Consider the following 18,504-nt stretch of genomic DNA (forward strand, 5'->3'; position numbering starts at 1 on the left):
TTCCTCTGGGTAAATACCCAGTAGTGGAATTACTGGATCATATGGTATTTCTAGTTTTAATTTTTTGAGGAACCTCCACACTGTTTTCTACAGTGGTTGCACCAGTTTACATTCCCACCAACTGCACAAGACTTCCTTTTTCTCCACATCCTCACCAACGCTCGTTATTTCTTGCCTTTTTTCATTTTTTTTTTTTTTAATTTTTAGTCATCTCTACACCCAGCGTGGGGCTCAAACTTACAACCCCGAGATCAAAGGTCGTATGCTCCACCAACTGAGCCAGCCAGGTGCCCCAATTTCTTGTCTTTTTGATGCTAGCCATTCTGACAGGTGTGAGGTGATATCTCATTATAATTTTGATTTGCATTTCCCTGATGATAAGTGATGTTGAGCATCTTTTCACGTGTCCATTGGCATGAGTATGCATGCCTTCCTTGGAAAAATGTCTATTCAGTTCCTCTGCCCATTTTAAATCAGATTATTTGGGATTTTTTGTGTTGAGTTGTATAAATTCTTTATATATTCTGGATATTAACCTGACATGGAGAAAGTTTTAGTGGTTTGGATAGAAGATCAAACCAGCAACAACATCCCCTTAAGCAAAAGTCTAATCCAGAGCAAGACCCTACCTCTCTTCAATTGTATAGTCTGAGAGTTGAGGCGGCTGCCGAAGACAAGTTTGAAACAAGCAGAGGTTGGTTCGTGATGTTTAAGGAAAGAAGCCATCTCCATAACATAAAAGTACAAGGTGAAGCAGCAACTGCTGATGTAGAAGCTGCAGCAAGTTATTCAGAAGATCTAGCTAAGATAATTAATAAAGGTGGCTACACTAAAAACAACAGATTTTCAGTGTCAAGTAAACAGTCTTATATTGGAAGATAATGTCTTCTAGGACTTTCATACTTAGGAGAAGTCAATGCCTGGCTTCAAAGCTTCAAAGGGCAGGCTAACTTTCTTGTTTAGGGACTGTTGAAGCTGGTGACTATAAGTTGAGGCAATGCTCATGGACTGTTCTGAAAATCCTAATGCCTTTAAGAAGTACGCTAAACCTACTCTGCCTGTCATCTATAAATGGAACAAAGCCTGGATGACAGCACATCTGTTTACAACATGATTTACTGAGTACTTTTAGCACATTGTTGAGATCTATTGCTCAAGGGGAAAAAAAAAAGATTCCTTTCAAATATTACTGCTCATTGACAATGCATCTGGTCACCCAAGTACATGGAGATATACAATGAGATTAATGCTGTTTTCATATCTGCTAATACAACATCCATTCTGCAGCCCCATGGACCAAAGGTAATTTCAACTTTTGAGTCTTAGATTTGAAAATACAATTTGAGGGGTGCATGGATGGCTCAGTCAGCGAAATATGTGACTCCTGATCAAGGGGCTGCAGGTTTTAGCCCCACGCTGGATTAAAAATTAAAATTTGGGGCACCTGGGTGGCTCAGATGGTTAAGCATCTGACTCTTGATTTGGATCAGGTCATGATCTCACAGTCCTGAGTCCAAGCCCCACATGGGGCTCTGTGGTGATGGTGTGGAGCCTGCTTGGGATTCTCCTCCTTCTCTCTCTGCCCCTATCCTGCTTGTACTCTCTCTCTCTCAAATAAAAAACTTAAAAAAAAAAAGGGTTTTTTTAATTAAAAAACAAAAATTAAAAAAATAAAAATTAAATCTTTAGGGGTGCCTGGGTGACTCAGTAGGTTAAGTGTCTTTTTTTTAATTTTTAAAAAATGTTTGTTTATTTTTGAGAGATGGAGAGACACAGCATGAGCGGAGAAGTGGCAGAGAGAGGGAGACACAGAATCTAAAGCAGACTCCAGGCTTCACACTGTCAACACAGAGCCCAATGCAGGGCTCAAACTCACAAACCATGAGATCATGACCTGAGCCAAGGCTGGACGCTTAACTGATTGAAACACCCAGGTGCTCCTAAGCATCTGACTCTTGATCTCCGCTCAGGTATGATCTCATGGCAAGTGAGTTCGAGCCCCGGACCAGGCTCTGCGCTGGTGGGGAATCCCTGCTTGGGATTCTCTCTCCTTCTCTCTCTGCCCCTGCCCTGCTCACGCTTTCTCTCAAAATAAATAAATGAACTTAAAAAAATAAATAGGGGCGCCTGGGTGGCTTAATTGGTTGGGTGACCGACTTTGGCCCAGGTCATGATCTCACAGTTCGTGAGTTCGAGCCCCGTGTTGGGCTCTGTGCTGAAAGCTCGGAGCCTGGAGCCTGCTTTGAATTCTGTGTCTCCACCTCTCTCTGCCCCTCCCATGCTCATGCTCTGTATCTGTCTCTCAATAATAAATAAAACATTTAAAAAATTTTTTTAATAAAATATATAAAATATTTAATAAATAAATATACAATTTGTAAAGCTATAACTGCCATGGATAGTGCCTGATGGATCTAGGCAAAGTAAACAAAACTTTCTGGAAAGGATTCATCATTGTAGATGCCATTAACAACATTTACGATTCATGGGAAGAAGTCAAAATATCAACATTAACAGGAGACTGGAAGAAGTAGATTTCAATCCTCATGAACGACTTTGAGGTGTTCAAGGCTTCAGAGAAGGAAGTAATGGCAGATGTGATGAAAATAGCAAGAGATTTAAATTTTGAAGTGGAGCCTAAAGATATAATTAAGTTGCTACAATCACATGATAAAACTTTAATGGTTGAGGAGTTCCTTTCTTATGGCTGAGCAAAGAAAGTAGTTCTTGAGATGGAATCTACTCCTATGGAAGATGCTAAGAAGACTGCTGAAATGACAACAAAGGATTTCAAATTTTCCACAGATTTCTCTGAAAAAGGAGTAGCAGGGTTTGACAAGACTTTAGACTTTTGATAAGACTGACTTTAGAGTTTTGAAAAATTAGTTTTGAAAAATTTCTACTCTGGGTACAATGCTATCAAACAGTACTGCAAACAACAGAGAAATGTTTATGAAAGGAAGAGTCCATCAACGTGGCAAACTTCATTGTTGTCTTATTTTAAGAAAATGTCACAGTCCCCCTAACCTTCAGCAACCACCACCCTGCTCAATCAGCAGTCATCTACATAGAGGCAAGATCCTCGACTAGCAAAAAGATTACAATTTACTGAAACGTCAAATAGTGGTTAGCATTTTTTAGCAAGAAGGTATTTTTTAATTAAGGTATGTACATTTTTAAGACATAATGCTATTGCAATATGTAGTAGACTACAAAACAGTTAAGTATATTTTTATATGCACAGGGAAGCCAAAAAATTCATTTGACTCATTTGATTTCAATACTCATTTCACTGTGGTGATCCAAACCAAGCCCACAATATCTCTGAGGTAATGCTGTATAAATGTTAGTACTATTAAAGGAAATTAGACTAAAATAATCAAATCATTTCAAATGTATCTTGTGACATATACAAATTTTCTTGTACATACAAAAACTATCTCCGGAAAGATACTTGGTAACATTGGTGGCCAATGTAAGGAAGAGACTCAAAAGCCTGAGACACAAAAATGAGAGGAAGACTTTTCACTATTTTGTATTTTTTGAATGGTGAATGTTTTACCTATTTAAAAACAAATGTTAAAAATTAAGGTAAGAGGGGCACCTGGGTGGTTCAGTTGGTTGAGCATCCGACTTCAGCTCAGGTCATGATCTCACGGTCCGTGAGTTCGAGCCCCGCGTCGGGCTCTGCGCTGACAGCTCAGAGCCTGGAGCCTGTTTCGGATTCTGTGTCTCCCTCTCTCTGCCCCTCCCCCGTTCATGCTCTGTCTCTCTCTGTCTCAAAAATAAATAAACGTTAAAAAAAAAAATTAAAAAAAATTAAGGTAAGAAATTCATTTTCTGGCCATAGCACTTACATGAAACTTAGTTCCAAATAAAGTTTAAGATTTTCATAATCTGCAATTCCACAAGCACTCACCTCTCTAATGTCCCCTCATCCCCAATCAACAGATATTCTGAGAACTAGAAAAACAACTGTATGATACAAACATTAAGAATTATTTACAGTACTTAGGAAGAATCTAAATGCTGACTGATAAGAGCTGCTCTTTCCAGTTGTTTCCCATTAATAAGATCATATAACACTTCTACTTGTCCATTCTTTCATTGTTTAATAATGCAACCACTAGTAAAGGAGGGCAAAGCAAATTACAGCACCGTGTTACAAATCAAAAAAAATTTTTTTTTAAGATTTTATTTTTAAGTAATCTCTACATCCAATGTGGGAGCTGAATTTACAAGCCCAGGATCAAGAGTTGCGTGATCTACCAACTGAGCCAGCCAGACACCCTGATACAAAATTCTTTTAATGTCTCCCACACATACACTTTGATTCCCTCAAGACTGGAAGCGTATAGACTAAAATGTTGACAGCTATTACATGAGTCCTAGAACGTATAGACTTATTTTCTTCATTTTGTTTCTTCATTTTGCTTTCTTCATTTTTAGTTCTTTCAACGAATGCAGTTTGTAAGAATTTTTACAATGCAAATAAAAAACATTAGAATTTCAATGATTCTTCAAACTGCTAGAAACTTGCCAGGTAGGAATGATGCAGAAATTTAAGTTTTAGTATAACTCAAAATCTACAAGTGTTACAACTTTGCAGAGGAGATTTATTTTCATTTAGATTTTTCAAAATTTCTTGCATACCCTGAAAACCATTCTTTTTTTTTCTTTTTTTGAGGCAGAGACAGAGTGTGCACAGGGGAGATGGGGAGACGCGGGGCTCGATCTCACAACCCTGGGATCATGACCTGAATTGAAATCAAGAGGCAGATGCTCAACTGACTGAGCCCCCCAGGCACCCCTGAAAAATATTCTTATAAAAAATTACTGGGTCAAAGATTTGGAGGGAAGAAAAAAGACTACCAAACTATTTAGATATCTACAATTCCATATTAACAAATTTTAAAATCTCACAAAGATGATAATCTGTCAAAATGGAAATTAGTTGAAAAACTAACCTGCATTCTTCAAAATATCATGAAAGACCAAAAAGACCAGGGAAATGTTCCAGAAGTTAAAGAAAGCCAAAGACATATGACAAATAAATGCAATGTAGGTCCTCGATTGGGGGGAAAATCCATCCTTAAAAGACATCATTGTGACAAACTAGAAAAACCTGAATATGGGCTGTATATTTGATAAGAGTATTGTACTGTTAAAATTCCTGTGGCACTTTTATTGTGTTTAGTGAGACAATGACCTTGTTCTTATGCAATAAATGCGTAAGTATTTACAGTCACGTCTGCAATGAACTCAAATAGTTCAGGGGAATCAAGTCAGTATCTATGTAATACAGCGATAGTTACATACGTTAGCAACTGGTGAATGTTCGTAAGGAGTACAATGGGTATTCACTGCACAATTCTAGCAACTTTCCAATCTATCTTATATTTCTCAAAATAAAAAAGTTAGGAGATGGGGGCAACGCAGCTGGGGCGCCTCCTAGGGATGCAGACTACCACTATCATACCGGAGCTGCCCACTCTGGAGGATCCGAAAAGCGCAGGAGGTAAAAATGACAGTTCTGTGCTTAAAGCTGCTGCCCACCTCTATGGAGCTCAGGGTGATAAACCCAACAAAGACTTCATACTCCAGGGACAATTGGCTGGCTCAGGCAGTGGAGCATGCTGATCTCAGGGCTGGAAGTATGAGCCTCAGGGTGGGTGTAGAGATTACTTACAATCTTAGGGGTGCCTGGGACTTACAATCTTAGGGGTGCCTGGGTGGTTGAGTCAGTTAAGTGGCCTATTCTTGATTTCGTCTCAGGTCATGATCTCACAGTTGTGAGATTAAGCCCAGCGCAAACAGTTCCAAAGTATTCAGTATTGAGTGGGCATGGAGCCTGTTTAAGATTCTCTTTCTCCCGGGGCGCCTGGGTGGCTCAGTCGGTTGGTCTGATTCTTGGCTTTGGCTCAGGTCATGATCTCATGGTTCAGGAGTTCAAGCCCCAAGTCGGGCTCTTTGCTTGACAGCCTGGAGTTTGGAGACTGGAGCCTGCTTCAGATTCTGTGTCTCCCTCTCTCTCTGCCCCTCACCTGCTCATGCTCTGTCTCTCTCTCTCTCTCTCTCTCAAAAATAAACATAAAAAATAAATAAATAAATAATTTTCAGAAAGATTCTCTTTCTCCCTCTCCCTTTGCCCCTCCTCCACGCACACTCTCTCAAAAAAAAAAAAAAATAGAGGAAGAAAGAAAAGCTAATAACTATTTAAACAACATGAAAAAAGAATGTACACCGATCTACATTTCAGGAAAGCAATGCAGGGCTAGATATCAATATAAAAATATACTCCCGCCCTTTAACTCAACTCTACCTCTGGAAACTAAAAAAATAATCATAACAAATATGTTCATAATAGCATTATTTTTAAGAGCTAAACAGCTAGAAACAATCTAAAGGTCTATTGCTAGAGAAATGAGTAAATGAATCCATTTGATGAATTTCTGTAAGCCATTTTAAAAATTCCAGTTTCATTCAAGGAGTATTAATGGCATGAGAAGGTGGCCACAATAAAAGCTTTAATAAACTGTACAATGCAATTTTCAAAATACACATAAGTGACATTTATTATGTCCTAAGCACTATATTATTTTTTTTTCTTGTCAAAGATATACACACTGGATGAACTATTTTTATTTTTATTTATTGGGGGGGGGGTTAACATTCTTTATTTTTTTCTTAATATATGAAATTTATTGTCAAATTGGTTTCCATACAACACCCAGTGCTCATCCCAAAAGATGCCCTCTTCAATACCCATCACCCACCCTCCTCTCCTCCCTACCCCCCATCAACCCTCAGTTTGTTCTCAGTTTTTAAGAGTCTCTTATCTAAGCACTATATTAAGTACATTACATCCATTATTTAATTTATCCTCTTATAGGCATTTGTTTATTTTTGAGAGAGGGACAGAGACAGCGAGCAGGAGAGGGGCAGAGAGCAAGGGAGACACAATCTGAAGCAGGCTCTTGGCTCTGAGCTGTCAGCACAGAGCCTGACTCAGGGCACGTATCCATGAACCCTGAGATCATGACCTGAGCTGAAGTCGTTGACTGACCCACCCAGGCGCCCTATAAAGGCACTATTAAGTGGCTCTTAAATAGAGATGTTATGAAGATTCAGATTTTTCACTTAGTAAAGCAACTGGCACACAGCAAACAGTAGTATTTACTTTTATATCCTCATATTACAAATTTTGAAACTCAAGATTCAGAGAAATAAATTTGCTAAAATCACATAGCTAATAAGTGATGGAACAGAAATCTGAACCTATGGGATTTAATTCTAGAATCTTTCCATTCTTAACTACTACACTCTACATGGTCTGTACATTAAAAATACAGAGAAGTAGCGGCACCTGTGTGGCTCAGTCAGTTAAGGGTCCTACTTCAGCTCAGGTCATGATCTCACAGATCTTGAGTCTGAGAGCCACATCTGGCTCTGTGCTGACAGTGTGGAGTCTGGAGCCTGCTTTGAGTTCTGTGTCTCCCTCTCTCTCTGCCCCTCCCCTGCTTACACTCTCTCTCTCAAAAATGAACAGACGTTAACACAAAAAAATTTTTTTAACAATAAAAAAATAAAAATAAATACAGAGAAGTAACAGTAAAGGAAATACACCAAAACAGTGATATCTCTAGGTGGTAAATTCAGTGATGGCTTTTATCTTCCAAATATTCTATATCTATATATGAATTATCTTTAAAACTATTTTTTCCAGAGAACTTTAAAATAACAGTAAAACAGCACCTGGCTAGCTGGCTCAGTTGGTGAAACATGTAACTCTTGATCTCAGGGTTGTTAAGTCTGACCCCACTTTAGGTATAGGGGTTACTTAGAAAGAAAAATCTTACAAAAAAAGCTTACAAAAATAAATAAAATATTAGTAACACAGAAACCAACATTACAATACCTACAAGATATAAAATCTTCATCAAAAGCTTAGTCTTGTCCAGTATCACAATACTTTTAAGAGTGGCAATATTTTCTGATAAAGGGAAACTACTGCTCTAAATTCAATAAACAAAATCTAATAATCTGAGAATAGCTTTAACTTAAAGAAATATTAGTCAGACCTCTTCTGTTTTTCAAGAAAATTTAAAGTGAATAGTTAAAATATACAATATGCCTGAATGTATAAAGTAATGCTATGCTGATTTATCAGCACAGCATCAAATGACTATGATGGAGAAATGAAGAAAAAAAACCATTTCGCTTCTGGTATAACTAATCCCACTGTACATCTACAGTAACTTGGGTAATTGTAGTTTAGGTAAGTCAAGAATAATTCCGTTATTAACAAAAGGAAGGAAATATGTAACTTCAATATTCAAACTAGATTGCTCTTAAATTGTCATTTTAGATTTAGATTAGCCTTTTTTGGCCCTCTTTTTCCCTAGTCTCTTATCAGGGTATATTCTTAGTTCTGCCATTATCCAAAGGAGAACTGTCCTAACATACTTGTCTTAATTGCTTTCTAGATTGAAGAATATTTTCACATTCTTTTATTAGCTCTACTGACAGCCAAACTCTATTTACATTCTTTTTTATTACCAGTGATTCAAGAGATAACAACTATGATAAAGCCCTGAAAAAGTACCAATCAGCTATGCTATTAGGGACAAAATAATGGACACCTCATTTATTTACTATACAGAAAGTTCAAAGGTACTATAAAGCTATGTATTTGACATCTCCACTTTAATATCTCAAAGGCACTTCTAACTCAACATAGTCTAATCACTCAAACTAATCATTCTGTGACTATATAGAACAGTGAGCCAACCTAATATATTCAATTCAGCAGTTCAGAAACCTAAGAGTTATTTTTCAACAACTCCCTTTCCTTCACCCATAACCTAATCCATCATCACATTTTGTAGATCTGTCCTCCTAAATCTTTCTCAAATTGACCCACTTTCCTACATCTCCACAATTTCCTCCTTATTCCACCTAGGCTACTACTTTATCTCATTTGGGCTGCCTTACTATAACAACTTCCTAAATAGTGCCATTGCATCCACTCGTGGCCCTTCTCCAATCCATTTGGTCTACTGCAACTAGAATGACCTTTCAAAATGCAAATCTGATTACGTCATTCCCTCTACTTAAGTGTTCGATCCCTTTACATTGTATTTTAGTTGGAACAAAAATCATTAACATTAAAGGAATTACATTATCTGGTCCCACCCTACCTCGCTAGTTTCAACTCCAACTTCCTGTGCTCTGGTGACACAGACCTCTCAGTTTATTGTCATGCTCCTTTTACCACAGAGCCTTGAACACACAGTAACTAAAAACACAGGTTCTAGAATTATAATATCTAAATCCCAAAACTGGATCTGCCAACATACCAACTCTTGGCAGTTAACTTATTGGGCAAGCAACTTAATTTCTCTGACCTCAAATTTTTCACAACTCTACAATAGGGGAAATGGTAATACCTATGTCATTTTGTGAGGGTTAAATGAATTATGTGTAGAGAACATAGTGCTCATAACCAGTAAGCACTTCATGCCAAATTCCTCTACTTTTTTTTTAATGTTTATTTATTTTGAGAAAGAGAACACATATGTATGGGAGAGGGGCAGAGAGAAAGGGAGAGAGAATCCCAAGCAGGCTCCATGCTGTCAGCACAGAGCCTGACTCAGAGCTCAATCCCACGAACGATGAGATCATGACCTGAGCTGAAATCAAGAGTCAGACACTTAAACCAACTGAGCCACCCAGGTGCCCCCCTTTTTTTATTATTTTTATTTACTTAAAATTTTTAATTCTGTGTCTCCCTCTCTCTCTGCCCCTTCCCCGCTCACACTGTCTCTCAAAATAAAATAAAAACATTAAAAAAATTTTTTTAAAAAGTCTCTTGGTTTGTGTCTCTTTTTTTTCCTTTGCTTATTTTGTTCCTTAAACTTCACATATGAATGAAATCATGTTATTTGTCTTTCTCTGACTTATTTCACTTAGCATTATACTCTCTAGCTCCAACCATGTTGTTGCAAATGGCAAGATTTCATTCCTTTTCACTGCTGAATAATATTCCATTGTATATATATACCACCTCTTTTTTATCTATTCATCTATCAATGAACACATAAGCTGCTTCCATAATTTAGCTATTATAAATAATGCTGCAATAGGGGCAGCATTAGTCAGTTAAGCACCTGACTTTGACTCAGGTCATGGCCTCACAGATTGTGAGTTCAAGCCCTGCATCAGACTCTGCTGACAGTGCAAAGTCGGCTTGGGAGTCTCACTCTGTCCTCTCTGTCCCTCCCTTACTCGTGCTTGCTCTCTCAAAATATATAAACTTTTTTTAAAAAAATAAATATATAAGTAATGCTGCAATAAACCTAGGGGTGCATTAGTCTGAATTAGTGCTTTTGTGTTTTGGGGGCAAATATCCAGTAGTGCGATTACTGGATCATAGGGTACTTCTAACTTTTTTTTTTTTTTAAGTTTTATTTAAGTAATCTCTATGCCCAATATGGGGCTTGAATTCATGACCCTGAGATCATGAGTCATGTGCTCTTCCAACTGAGCCAGCCAGGCACCCCTATTTTTAACTCTTTGAGAAACCTGTGTACCATTTTCCACAGCTGCTGAACCAGTTTGCATTCCCGCCAACAGTGCACTAGGGTTCCTTTTCCTCCATATCCTTGATGACACTTGTTGTCTTTTTGATTTTAGCCATTCTGACAGGTGTGAGGTGCTATCTCATTGTAGTTCTGATTTGCATTTCCCTGATGAGAAGTGATGTTGAGCATCTTTTTATGTGTCTGTTGACCATCTGTATGTCTTCTTTGGAGAAATGTCTGTTCATGTCTCCTGCCCTTTTTTTTTTTTGTAAGCTCTACACCAAACATTGGACTTAAACTCATGACCCTGAGATCAAGAGCTGTATGCTCTACCAACTGAGCCCACCAGGCACCCCTCTTCCACCTATTTTTGAATTGGATTATTTGGTTTTGGGGTATTGAGTTGTATCAGTTCTTTATACATTTTTGGATACTAACTCTTTATCAGATATGTCATATGCAAATATCTTTTCTCATTCAGTAGGTTGCCTTTTAGTTTTGTTGATTGTTTCCTTTGCTGTGCAGAAGCTTTTTATTTTGATGTTATCTAAACTCCTCTACTTTCTTCAATCTCTGGTTATCATCTCCACTGGGAAACTTTTCCCACCCTAATTCTTCCAGGCAAAGTGTGTGTGTGTGTGTGTGTGTGTGTGTGTGTGTGTGTCTGTGTGTGTGTGTGATGCTTCCATAAGGTTTGCTTATACCCAGTTAGCACTCATCTGACTGCTCTGAATTGTTTACCGATCTCACCCAACGACTTACTGAGCTCCTTAAAGGCAGAAGCTATCTTATTAATCTTTGATCTGATATACCTAATACAACATCTCTCATAGCAGGCATTCAAGAAATGTAAGAATCAATACAGAAATCAGGTAAACAATGAAAAATATGGTTTTAATACAAGAATTGTGACAGTAAATAAAAACTCTTTATGTACAGTTATGTTTTTTCAAAGTGTAGTCCACAGCCACCTGCATAAAAACTGCCTAGTATTTTTTTTTTAAATGCATACTCCTGGGCCCTTCATCAAACCTATATATATCTACAATTTTTCATAAACATTTTTTGGTAAACCAAAGGTTGGGAATTGTTGGATTAGAATAAATAATGAGACCTTACACAATTACTAAATGTAAATTTAAGAAAATGAATAATACAAAAAAAAAAAAAGAAAATGAATAATACAATAGTCAAATATTACAATTCAAGATCCTTAAAAGTAATGAAGTCATTTAATAGAACCTACTTTTGAATCAGAGTCAATTATTTGTAAGTCAAGGCTACTGGTACATTGTGTTCAACATTTCTGAATAGGAGAATCCAAGAGATAAAATACAACTGTCTTAAGATTATTTCCAATAGGATATTCTCCTTAACCTAGTATGGAAGTGAAAAGGGGCAACAACTTAAAAATATAAACAATTTAACATTTTTCAAATCATGCCCAAACCTGAGAAGCACTAATAAGCAACAAAAAATGAACTACTTAGATTACAGTAAAATTTTAGTTTAAGAGTATAATTCACTCTGGAAATATGCTTTTAAGGGGCACCTGGGTGGCTCAGATAAGTGACCTACTTCAGCTCAGGTCATGATCATGCGGCTTGTGAGTTCGAGCCCCGCATCGGGCTCTGTGCTGACAGCTCAGAGCCTGGAGCCTGCTTAGGATTCTGTGTCTCCCTCTCTCTGCCCCTTCCCCAGCTCACACTCTGTCTCTGTCTCTGTCTCTCTCTCCCTCACTCCCTCAAAAATAAATAAACATTAAAAAAATTAAAAAAAAAAAAAAAGAAATATGCTTTTAATCCAAAGCACTTAGGTATATCAAAGCAAATTTCCCCATAAGAAATAGTGGAAACTCAGATGATTAATTCCACAACCCAAAAATACTCATATAAAAATGATTTCCAATACTATAATACAAAATAATAAAGAAAATACAAAATATAAAGAAAAATAAACAAATTAACCTGCACTTATATTTGAAAACCTTCATGGCTGGTGTGAGGTAGACATGGGAGAAAAGGGTTACTGTGTAAGACGACTTTCACTATCACTGACAGAATCACTGCTATCTATTGGTTCAGTAGAATCTTTCTCTGCACAGGGGCCATTGTATACACTCGCATGGATGTTCATATAGTACAGTATTAATAAACTTGTTATATACTGTATTTAATGTAACTGGCAATAAGGCAGTAGAGGAAAGGGTCTATATGTGTAGGCAGCCTGACCTAGAATGAAGCAAAGCATTCCTAAGCTTACTCCTGTATGCAAATGCAAAGGACTGTCTGTCCGTAGGTGCTTTGAAGTGACAAAAAATACACTAGTGCCAGTTGTGGGCACCTTCCAAAGTTCTGAAAAATCACTGATTTCTGCCAAACACCTCAGCCTGAGACCGAGCATCCAAAAATGGGAGACAATCACCCATGGTCCCACAGCAAGAGACAGAGAGAGACAGAGAGAGACAGAGAGAGACAGAGAGAGACAGAGAGAGAGGGAGGGAGGGAGGGAGGGAGGGAGGGAGGGAGGGAGGGAGAGGGAGAGAAAGAAGAACCACTGGCTCAGCTGTGATCATGTGACATTCAGCACTGCATACTTACTACTCGAATTGCAAGACATTGCTTGTTTATTGAGTTAAAATTTATTAGAAATGCTTGCTCGTCTTTCAGAACACTCACCGAACAAGTTACTGGCAATCCAAAGTTTAACTGTATTTAGGATATATCTGTTCTCAATTATCTTCATCATAAATTCTACTATATTAATCTACTTCAAGTTACATTTCTAAGCTTCGTGTCCTCCCTAATATTCCCAAAATGAACAGTTTAACAATACAAATGTTTTGGACTTTCCTTTCAATCATTACATAACTAAATAGAGAATCTGTTAACTAGTATTTACAGAGAAAATGAGTCAAAACACAAACCCTACCTTTTTGTCATTTTTTGTTCAAATAGAAGAAAAAGCTCTTGTGAGTTTCCCCAAATCTCAATATATAGTTTTCCTTTAATGCTAAAGTTACAAGATAAAAATTGAATTTTTTTTACTGTCAACAAGATCTGGTGTATTGATTAGATCTTAAAATCTCTTTCAAAATAAAAAGTATACTGTATGACAGATATAAACAGACTCAGAAAATTAAAACTACAAAATTAAAATTAGATATCCTTTAAGTCAATATTTACATTATGGAGAAGGGCCTGAAGGGTTCAGTGGTTGCCTAAGGTCACACTTAATAACAGACATGGAATTAAAAATCTAAGTTTACTAAATGCATGGTAATATCCTGAATTGGATCCTGGAATAGGAAAAATGACCTCAGTGGGAAAATCTGGATAAATCTGAATAAAGTCAATAATTTACAGTTTCATATCAGTATTAACTTTGTAATTCTGACAAATAGAACACTCTTACATAAAATGTTAACATTAGAGGAAGTTGGGTGAAAGGTACATGAGAACTGCACTAGCTATAATTTTTCTGTAAGTCTAAAATTATAAAATAAATATAAAAGGCTTACTTAAAAAACTCTAAATCTAAAACTAATTTCTTTTTTTTTTTTAAGTTTATTTATTTTGAGAGAGAGCATGCCCACAAGCAGGGGAAGAGGAAAGAGAGAGGGAAAGAGAGAATCCCAAGCAGGCTCCGTGGTGTCAGCACAGAGCCTGACTTGGGGCTCGATCCCATGAACCCTGAGACCATGACCTGAGCCGAAATCAAGAGTTGGAGCCTCAACTGACTGAGCAACCCAGGAACCCCTAAATCTAAAACTAACTTCTAATCCAGAATGTTTCCTTTCTGTTTGCATAAAATTCGCTAAACAGAAAGGCATTAGATTCTAATACTGTGTATTCAGAGGGAACAACATATAGCACCTCCTTATAGCTTATAACAACATATAAGCACCTCCCAACCAAATACAATCAAAAGAAATCCTCCCTGTTTTTCTGCTTAGCAAGAAAATCTTGTTATATTCCAGGCATTTTGCTTATTTTATTGAATTGTCACAACTGCCCTAAAATAATTATCAACCTAAATTATACCTGAGGTTCAGAAAAGCTAAGTAATTTGCCTACTATCACATGGTTTTCACTATACCTCATCATTGACTTTTTGCCAATCACCTAGTACTTTTAGGATCATGTGTATTTGAATGAGTAAGAAGCATTTGTTACTAAATTTTAAAAATTCTACCTCCACAGTGTTCTTCATTTCCAAACCCTTACTGCCAATCACATAGCCACTACTTTTTGTTGAGGTCTCTGTCACCTCTTGTCTGGTCTAGAGAAAAAAGCCTCCCAAACAAGCATTCTAATCTCGTCTTTCCCCCTTAATCCATTATGACATACACCCATAGTCATATGGGCCTCCCAGAATGTATACCCACATTTTAGTAAAGGTACAGATTTCCTTCTGGGAAATAACCTCTCCTCTGCCTAGACAAAACTATGTATAAATATGCCTAGCTCTGGAGCGCCTGGCTGGCTCAGTCAGTGGAATGTGCGACTCTTGATCTTGAGGTTGTGAGTTTGAGCCCCATGCTGGGTGTAGTGAGAACTTAAAAAAATTAAATCCAAAAGAAATAAATATGCTACTTCTGCTCTTACAGATGATTGGACATGAACCAAGCTAAGCCAACCCCACTCTCTGTTTTCAGAGTCTGGAATCTTGAGCAAAATGAAAAAAGTTTGGGGGGAAAATGGATGGCACTAATTTATTCTGGTGGCCTCCTGTTTAGAATGTCAATTCATTCCTGATATCAAGATCCCAAGAACTGTCCCAGACTGGCTCTCTAGCCTTCCTTTTGAGTCTATGAGCAATTTAGTAGCCTTACAATGACTTTCATTTCTCCATAAGATAGTCACCATCACTTTTCTGCTTGCAAACAAAGACCATAATGAATACAGCACTCTTGATTCATTTCAGATCTCTAAAGCACCTCGAAAGTATCACTCAATCCTCCTGTTCAAAAACTTCAAATGAACCCACAAATTTTCACTATTATAATGTTCTCCAGGGTGACTTTTCAGAGTTCTCCCAACTTGGGTCCAATTGATACTTGTGAGCTTATTTCTCACCAATGACATCATGTATATTAGGGCTATTTTCTTCACTTGGAATGCTATCCGCACCATCTCTGCCTATAAATCTTATCCACCCTTCCAAATATACTTCAATTATTATCTTGTATGTAAATTCTTCATCAATTCCACTAACACAATAAGATACTGTAGAAAAATCCTCATGCAACTTTGTATCTATTTTATTACATATTCTGCATTCACTTACTACTGTATGAGTTATATTCTTCCACTGACCCCACTAACTCTTCCAAAAGGCAAAAGAAAGAGTGGAAATACGTCAAGTATGTGCTGACACAATTCAATCAAAAATAATACCACCAGGGACACCTGGCTGCCACAATCAGAGGGGCACACAACTCTTAGTCTCACGGTCATGAGTTCCAGCCCCATGTTGGATGTAGACATTACTTAAATAAATAAAACTTTAAAAAAAAAAAAAAAGAATATCACAATATTGGCTATTCATATTATGACAAAATTTAAGCCAATCAAACCGTTTTGAAACTTGGTATATGCAATTTCAGGATCAACTTCTGTTTCTGAGCAATGATAGAGTAATTGGGACAGGATTTATATTCCTGTCATAAGATCTGAAAAGCTGGAAAAATATAAAATTCCTTTTTAGACACTGCACAAGAGGCAGTACATGACCACAATCTCTGCTAGAAGTGAAACAAGGTAAGTTCTAGGGTTACTGGCTTTCTACCTAGAAACACTTTCTAGAATGCAGTATAGGCAAAGAGATTCCAAGAAAAGCACAGCAGTCTCTGAGCAAAGAAGACAAATATCAGGGGTGCCTGGGTGGCTCGACTGGTTAAGCATTCGACTCGTGGTTTTGGCACAGGTCATAACCTCATGGTTCTTGAGTTCGGGTCCCATACTGGGCTCAGTGCTGACAGTGTGGAGCCTACTTGGGATTCTCTCTGCCCCTCCCCTGCTCACAGTCTCTCTCCCTCTCTCAAAATAAATAAATTTTAAAGTTATTTAAAAAAAAAAAAAAAAAAAAAAAGGACAGATCAGAGTTTAGGAAGGCCAAGCCAACTGAAATAGAGAAAGTAGACTTTCTGGAGAAAGAATTTCAGAACTGTTCAGCAGATGCCTTCCAGTATCTCTAGCTGAATACAAAGCTGCACATGCACAGGTTTCCTGAAACTCCGTAAGGCCAGGCAAAGAACAACTACGGGGGAGCTAAACTCCCAGAGGTCACACAGGCTAGAAGATGGTCTCAGTTCCAACTCAACCATGGTGGAGAATCCTTAGAGACTTAGAGAACTCAGTAGAGTCCCCAAAAGGGTCATAACTTACCAGCAGAGCTAAATTAGCGTTCCTGAAGGGATTAAGGCAATCCACAAGCAAGTGCCCATCAAGACAAAGTGTAATGTTCTTTAAAAGCAAAAAATTCAGAATAAAAAAAAAAAAAGAGGGGAGAACATACTAAACTCAATCAAAAATTAAAAGATATACCAAAAACTGCTGACTTCAGCAGTACATATACTAAAACTAGAATGACACAGAGATTAGTAAGGTTCATATGCAAGGATGACATGTAAATTTGTGAAGTGTTCCATATTTTTAAAAAAAGGAAAAACTGCAGGGACATCTGACTGGCTCAGTCAGTGGAGCATGTGATTCTTGATCTTGGGGTTGTAAATTCAAGCCCCATATTGGATGTAAAGATTACTTAAAAATAAAATATTTTAGGCAAGCCTGGGTGGCTGACTCAGTTGAGTGTCCAACTTTTGATTTCAGCTCAGGTTATGATCTCACCGTTTGTGGGTTCAAGCCCAATGTCAGGCCCCATGCTGACTGTGCAGAGCTTGCTTTGGATTCTCTCTCTCCCCCTCTCTCTCTCTCTGCCCTTTCCCCACTCTCACACACATGCTCCCTCTCAAAATAAATAAACTTAAAAAAATTAAAATAAAATAGAATCTGTTAAAAAAGAAAAAGACATACCAAAAAAACCAAGAAATGCTATCCATAACTAACAGAAAACTTGGTCAACAAAAACAGATCTCAGAATGAAAGAGAAATTAGCAAAAAAGAGCATTAGTTATTCTAAATATCTACAATCATTTAAATAAAAACATATACAAAACAAAGAGAGAAAGGAGAAAGGAAAAAAACAACATAGAGCAAAATGGAACTTCAAAAGATGAAAAATACAATTCAGAAATCAAAAAATACACTAGATGGGATTAATATGACATAGGACAGTGAAGAAAACACATAAATTTTTAAAAGATCTATTAATATGGAGACATGAAAATAAAAAACCATATAACAGCACAATTAAAAAAGAAAAAATGTGTAGGATCACAGTGACTGTGGGACAATATTAAATGGTCTAACATATATGGAACTGGAGTACCACATAAGAAGATGAACTAAAAAATTATTAGAAGAAATAATGACCAAAAATTTCTTAATTTTGATGGAAACTTTAATCCCACAGATTCAAGAAACTCAATAAACACCTCCAGGATAACCTCAAATCAAGATGAAGGTACACTATAGTCAATTTATTGAAAAACCAATAATAAAAAACCTTATGACTAGTCAGAGAAAAGACATATTTCCTACAGAAAAAAAATAATAAGAATGTAGAATTCACATCTAAAACTGCATGTCAAAAACATATCAGCATGGCGGTGCCTCGGTGGCTCAGTCAGTCGAGCTTCCAACTTCAGCTCAGGTCAGGATCTCAGGGTTCGTGGGTTTAAGCCCTGGCAATGGGCTTGCTGCTGTCAGCACAGAGCCCACTTCGGATCCTCTGTCCACCCCCGCCCCCTTCTCTCTGTCCTTCCCTGGCTTGCATGCACACTCTCTCCCTCAAAAAA

The 18,504-nt window shown here is 37.4% G+C and overlaps 1 protein-coding gene and 1 non-coding gene across 2 annotated transcripts in view; one reads left to right on the plus strand and one right to left on the minus strand.

Annotated features, from left to right (window-relative positions):
* TAOK1 (TAO kinase 1) overlaps window positions 1-18,504 on the minus strand; it is a 144,526-nt gene that overhangs the window by 98,758 nt on the left and 27,264 nt on the right. The gene's annotated exons all lie outside the window — the stretch shown is intronic.
* Window positions 17,139-17,241, plus strand: LOC122233829. The gene has a single exon (XR_006211556.1). It is a non-coding gene; the product is annotated as a U6 spliceosomal RNA (small nuclear RNA).

This window comes from Panthera tigris, chromosome E1 (genome assembly GCF_018350195.1).
Source record: "Panthera tigris isolate Pti1 chromosome E1, P.tigris_Pti1_mat1.1, whole genome shotgun sequence".
NCBI classification, from domain to species: domain Eukaryota; kingdom Metazoa; phylum Chordata; class Mammalia; order Carnivora; family Felidae; genus Panthera; species Panthera tigris.